This window comes from Mus caroli, unplaced genomic scaffold (assembly GCF_978045245.1).
Source record: "Mus caroli unplaced genomic scaffold, Mus_caroli_1 scaffold_7, whole genome shotgun sequence".
NCBI lineage: Eukaryota > Metazoa > Chordata > Mammalia > Rodentia > Muridae > Mus > Mus caroli.
This window is the reverse complement of record NW_028227262.1, coordinates 142,392,470-142,399,494: the sequence shown is the minus strand read 5'-3', so window position 1 is coordinate 142,399,494 and position 7,025 is coordinate 142,392,470. Positions and strand designations below refer to the sequence as shown.

Sequence of the window (7,025 nt, the reverse complement as noted above, 5' to 3'; positions counted from 1 at the left end):
CCAATGAGCAATCTCTCCAGCCCAATAAACATACTCTTGTCTCCCAGATTTCATATTATCATCACCAACACACAAAACATTCTAGCTTTTAAAAGTCCTGTAGACTTTAAAAATTCAAATACTTGAAATGTTTCACTTTTCTACTTAGAACATATAAATTTTATTCCAAAGTTTGAAGCCTCTCTAAACCATATAAAGTTCAGATTCTCCAGTCTATCTAAAATATTCAAAGTCTCTTTAGAATATCCATTTTGTAAAATTCCTGTTAAAAACATGAAATGCTTTCTTAGTCCAAGAGGGAAGAATGACAAAAGGCAAATCAGACCTCACATCTCTTGACACACTGTTTTGAATGATTAGAACAGGTCCCACTCAAACACCTACGATAGTCTCATCTCTATACTTCAGCCAGATCTGCAGAGTTCCCTTTGCCATACATGGTAACCTAACTATCCATCCCAGGAGTAGGACATTGTTCCTATTAGATGACCGTTACTCCCTCTGCCACATTCAGCATCCATGACATGATAGCATCCTGACCCAGTTTTCCCTGTTTATTTTCTGCCTTTTTCTTTTCTTTTATCCCATTGACATGCTGTTGGGATGAACTACAGTGATGATTATCAGAAAGGGGTGACCTCCGCGTTCACTTCTTTGTGGTGGCTTTTCCCTTATGCTTCTGACCATGCTGTAGTTATATATCTAATTTTCCTGCCTTCCTGAACAAGTAGCCCCATGGCAATATTTTCTAAATACATTATGCAGTGTTGAGATTTTCCTTACGAGACTATTAATTCCATCTTTGTTTGTTTGTTTCTGTGAGTCAGGGTATCTCTGTGTAGCTCTAGCTGTTGTGGAACTCACTCTGAAGACCAGGCTGGCCTCAAATTCACAAAAATCTGCCTGTCTCTGCCTCCCAAGTGCTGAGATTAAAGTCATGTGCCACCACTGCCCTCTATCTTTCTTTTCCAGTCTTCTTTCTGCATACCAGGTATACACTATGAAGTGGACATAACCACTTATTCTGTAAGTTCTTCACTTAATCAGGATGGTATCTATCATTCTACTGAAGGCTCTACCATCTACACCGAGGCCAAAGTTCTTTCAGTCATAAAGATGGCAATCTACTTTTACTACTCTGTGACTTAATTATATAATAGGATGCCATATGTGTTGGTTGGTGTGTGTGTGTGTGTGTGTGTGTGTGTGTGTGTAACTGATATGTTTTCTCTTTGGCGATCTCTACCTAATAGTAAATTCAAAGCTCTCATGATTACAGACAATTTTTGCCAACGTAGATCCTGGAGTTTCTCTCTTACTTTGAGGAAGATCTATCCTCAGGCTTTGATTCATAAGCAGAGACATTATATCACAGAGTAGAAGAGACATACAACGTAGAAGAGCTCAAATTGAGAAAGTGGGGAGGAAAATACTATTCATTCTGAGCCTGTGAGAAAAAGAAGGAGCAAGCAGTGGCAGGAGAGCAAGCAGTGGCAGGAGAGCAAGCACTTAGAGTCCTTCACACTAAATCCCTAGAGTTAGAGGGAAACTAAATATGCTTTGCCCTGGAGGCAGAGATGGGTAGAAGCTCACCCAACTAGCTTTTCCTTGCAAGATGCTCAGCTTGCATGTCATGGGTTCCTGTGGAGCCAGAGGAAGCCATATTGTTACGTTTTTGTCAATGGAAAGTGGTGGTGCTGATGGCCTCACTGTTTTTGGGGTGTCTTATTCAAACTCTTGGTGTAAGCCTATTGCTTCCAAACCCAGTAAAGAATGCTGAGGATCTCAGACAAGTGTTCTTAGCAGTTGTTAATCAATCATAGACCCCCTTAGAATGTGATAAAGCTTATAGTTTTAAAAACATTTTCTTCCCTTCTTTCCTTTCCCTTTCCTCTCTCCCTTCCCTCTATCCTTCTCAGCAGGTTCTTACTATGTAACTTGGGCTGGATTTGAGTTTGCAGTCCTTCCGGTTGACCCTACCAAATGTATATATCACCAAGAAGAGTATCTTTTTGTTGGCTTCATTGAGACAGGGTGTCACTATGTAGCTCTGGCTGTCATGAAACCCACTATGTAGACCAGGCAGGCCTTGAACTCATGAAAGTTCACCTGCCCATGACTCCCAAGTGCTGGGATTAAAGGCATGTGGCACTATATCCAGCCAACAAGCAATATGTTTGAATGTATAAAGTAAAACCAAGCTAGGTATGGTGGCTCATATCAATAAATAGTACTTACAAGGCTGAGGTAGGAGGATTTCTCTGAGTTAGAGTCTGGTTTAGTCTACACAGTGAATTCAAAGCCAATCATGACTACAGAATGACAGCCCCAACTTAATAAACTACCAACAAAAAATGTTAACCAACTGAACTCGATGGTTAACAATAGGCATATGGCTCCCTGCCCTCCACCCCCCACCATGTGGTGCCCCTATGGCCATAATTGAGAGGAAACTATATATCATACTCCCAGCTTCCAATTGTCAGAAAATCATTGACATGAACAATGAATGCAAGCTTTGTATTTTCTATGAGAAGTTCAGAAATGAGCTGCTGATGCTCTGGGTGAAGAATGCAAGTGTTATATGGTCCAAATCAGTGGTGAAAATGAAAGTCTCGACCCATGGTAGAGATCATCTGCTGTTCAGTAAGGGACATTCATGTTATAGACCAAGGAGAGATGGAGACAGGAAGCCCAAGTCAGCCAATCCAAATGATCTCAACACCACGGTTATATTAGAAAAGGAGCGAAGGCAATGATTGGGACCCAAAGGAGCTGGCAGAATCAGAAAGCTTTTCAATCTCTCCAAAGAAGATGATGTCCACCAATACACTGTCAGAAGCCTTAAACAAAGAATCCCAGAACCAAAGCACCCAAGATTCAGCATCTTGTCACTCTACATGTCCTTCAGCACAGTGCCAACATGTTCATCTCACGAAACACACTAAGAAAAGTGTGGCCGAAATGACAGAATATGCTAAACTTTTGGCCAAGCAAATGGAGGAAGTCAAAGAAAAATACTAGAAATAGATTGCCAAGACACATAGGCTGTCCTTGAAGAGAGGTCATATACTTCTGTGTCCAGTCAAAAATACCTCTTTAAAAGTAAGAGAGAGTTGATCAGATCTTAGTAGATGGGGGATAAAATAGATGAAGTTGGGTGGGAGATGTGCTGGTGGGAATCTGTGGTAATCTAGAGAAAGGACCTGGATGAAGGACTTGATCAAAACACATTGTATACATGCATAAAACAAAGTAAAAAAATGATTGAATAAACAGCAACCAACACCCCAAGCAACAAAAAACTACATAAAATATTATAATGAAACTTGTGTTGAAGGGTATATGGTATAGTCATATACTGTCTTATATATTAATGCATTAACTTCATAACTACAAGCAGTGATGATTGGTGGAGGTAGTGTAACAATCGTATTATGAAATGATAATGTGCGATTTGTTTTGGCCAAAGTCATAGATCCCCAAAACATCTTTTATTTGACAAAGGACCTGCTCATCATCCTGTGCAACTCAGTGTGTGCTCTTACCCTATCTCCATCACTGCCCTCAGGCCCGATAAACCCCTCCCACTCTTGCTCCATATTCCCAGATCTTATCTTGAGGTGCATCAGGAGCAAGAGGAGGAAGTCTCAATGTTTCAGGCAGAAACCTGAAGTAGACTGAATTACTCAAAAGAGAAACTGTGTAAAGCAGAAGGGAATGAAGTTATGTCACCAGACAAGTTGAGCCATCCATATCATGATGAAATTTAGGTCTCTCTATGAAACCGAAAAAAGGCAGATATGATGGAGGAGGAAGTTCTACACTATGAAGAGAGAAAGTCTTTACTGTGGAAAACAAGGCAGAAGAAAGAACAAATTTAGAGAGGAATGCCCATGGCTTGGCGCTGGAGGGAAGTTTGAAGGTGGTGTGTGTGTGTGTGTTAGCTAGACTGAGAAAAGGGAGACATTTTTACTGTGAGTATAGTTACAATGTCCAGAACAGGACATCATGCATAGTAACTACATTAGTCTGGGTTCTCTGGAGTAGAATGGATGCACATGAAAAGGGGATTACAAGACTGGCTTATACAATACTGGCAGGATAGTCCAACAATGGCTATCCTTATACCAGAAAGGCCAAGATACTAGGAGCTTCTCTGGATAGCTCAGCAGTCCCAATCTGGCTCCGAGGGCCTCTAGGATCCCTGGAGAGATAAGGTCTTCAGTTCAAGAAGCTGGCCTGTGACAGCAGCAGCGGCAGCAACAGTAGGACAGACCAGCAGGACTGGGTGGCAAGCAGGCAAAAGGTAAAAGCTCTTCCCTCTGGGAGGGCTGCAGATGGCAAGTGCCACCCACATTTAGGGTAGGTCTTATCCTTTAATTAGCCTAAGTAAGAAAATCCCTCGCAGGTGCCCAGAGGCTCCTCCTTCAGTTGATTCTAGATTTAGTCGATTTTGACAACGAAGATTAACTATAACAGGGACCTTATGCCAACACAGAAGGACAACTAAGGAAGAGAAGTCAGTGTGCATGGTTAGGGGAAGGGTTGTGGTTAGTATTTCTCTTCTCAGTCCCCATATTCTGTGGAGGAATGTAAACATTTCTATAGGCTCCATGGTTAGGCGTGAAAGATGAGTAGAAGTGCTAATCTTGTTTGTTTGTTTGTTTGAGACAGGGTTTCTCTGTGTTGCCCTGGCTGTCCTGGTCTACCAGGATTCTGTATACCAGGCTGGCCTTTACCTGCCTCTGCCTCCTGAATAGTATAATTAAAGGCCAGTGCCACCACTGTCCCGGATGGACTGGTAATCTTATAGTGATGGCTGCAGTAGGGAGGGGCTTGATGACCCCGCCCATAGACTGAATCAGAGGCAGAAAAAGATGCAACTTCAACAGAGGGCATAGATAAGCTAACATGGTGTCATGGGACACCACTAGCAAGGGCGGCCCCCGAGGTGTGGGGCAAGTGAAGCAAGGCATCTGCCGGCTCCTCCTCCACTCGTCAACAAGCCTTAGTGCAACAGGCTCAGAGGCACGACCAGCCACATCTCAGAGATGGGCAGCTCCGGCCCAGCCTGCGGAGACGTCACGTGACCTTCCTCCGTGAAGCCCACTGGAGACCACTGGGAAACAGCCAGGGCAGACAGAATCTGCAGAACTAATGAAGTTTCAAGAGGGTGTGAGCCACTGCTATGACGTGAAAACAGTAAGACGTGAAATTTTAAGCTTTCTTACTTGCGGCTTCACATCTAGCCTAGGGAACACTCATGAGGAGGGTGACTGGGTTTAGATGGTAGAAATACAATATTTTCTCCCAGGTGAAAAGATATTGCTTAAGCAATAAACCCAAAACTCTGCTGCTTCGTTGTTCCTCCTGGGGCAAGATGGCTTGCATGGAGTGGCCCAAGTTCCCCATACCTCTCTGCAATTACAACGTGTTCCCAAGAAGTGGGAGCTATGTTTTAAATCTGGGTCTCACATTCTGCCTTTGAACAAAATAAAACAGAGGACATCGCAACCTGCTCCTTTTCCCCCACTTTGGTTTTTTGAGACAGGGTTTCTTTGTGTAGCCCTGGCTGTCCTACAACTCACTCTGTAGACCAGTGTAGCCATGAACTCAGAGATCCACCTGCCTCTGCCTTTTGAGTGCTGGTATCAAAGGCATGCACCACCACCCAGTACAACATACTCATTTTTAAAGGCCCCCGTGGGGCCTTTCCTTGCTCTCTGAGGTCTCCACTACTAAAAGAAAGACAAACCCTGCTTAGCTCTTTGGAGAAACAAAGCATTGTAGAACCCCAACTCATCTCACAGTATGCCATTCTAGACTAGCTTGTCCACAACTAGTATAACAGGAGATTTACACATAGCCCCACCTACAATCAGCCAATCCTGACACACATGGGATTCTCAAGAGAATTGTAGAAAATTTAACACACAAAGATTGTAGATATTGTAGGATAAAATTAAAACACAGGTGCACTTCCGTTCAGAATCCCAGCACATAGAATGATGCTGACCACTTGTGAAATGGACCTACCCACCTCAATTAAGGAAATGTAGACACCAATTCACTGACACGCCCAGAGATTTGTCTCTTAGGTGATTCTAGATCCCATCAAGTGCCAGGTTGACAGTGTTAAGGATTATTCTTTCCTTAGTCGTTTTAGTGACTTCAGCTCAGCCTTGGGTAATCTGATGTCCTTCTTCCAAAACTGCTCTAAGGCTCTCAGATATTTGTGCACAAATGGACAACAACAACAATAAAGAGGAACCAGACACATGGCTCAATGGTTTAAATGACTTGTTTTGAAATCAGGAGGACATGAGTTCAGTCCATAGCTCCTAACTCAACAAGCATAGCATCTGTACATGCCTGTAAAGCCATCTTTGAAAAAGATGGAGGCAGGAGGATCCCCAGGGTTTACCTGCTTTCCCTATGACAAAATCTAAGCCCCAGATTGGGGAAAAGACCCTGCCTCAAAGGATTAGAAAGATAATGATAGAAGAGGACACCCAACATCTTCTGTGCACACACACAGGCACATGCACCATTCTAACATGCACATACACTTAAATAGACAGACACATACACACTAGATAGATAGATAGATAGACAGATAGACAGACAGATATGTACATAGATATGTAGATAGATAGATAGATAGATAGATAGATAGATAGATAGATAGATAGATAGACAGATAGATCTTTACAAAAATTGTGTGCCCTTTAGTTCTCTAACAGGACAGTAAAAACAAGCTGAAATGGATTAATACAGTGGATAACATTCAGCCTTAAAAACAAGACACTTGGGCTGGTGAGATGGCTCATGAGCACCCGACTACTCTTCCAAAGGTCCGGAGTTCAAATGCCAGCAACCACATGGTGGCTCACAACCATCCGTAATGAGATCTGACTCCCTCTTCTGGAGAGTCTGAAGACAGCTACAGTGTACTTACATATAATAAATAAATAAATCTTTAAAAACAAAAAAACAAGACACCTTGCTACTTATGGCACTGT

The 7,025-nt window shown here is 42.6% G+C and overlaps 1 pseudogene; it reads left to right on the top strand.

Annotated features, from left to right (window-relative positions):
* Nucleotides 1-2,432: 2,432 nt before the first annotated feature.
* On the top strand, nt 2,433-3,120 carry LOC115031316 (small ribosomal subunit protein eS6 pseudogene; annotated as a pseudogene).
* The last annotated feature ends 3,905 nt before the right edge of the window (nt 3,121-7,025 follow it).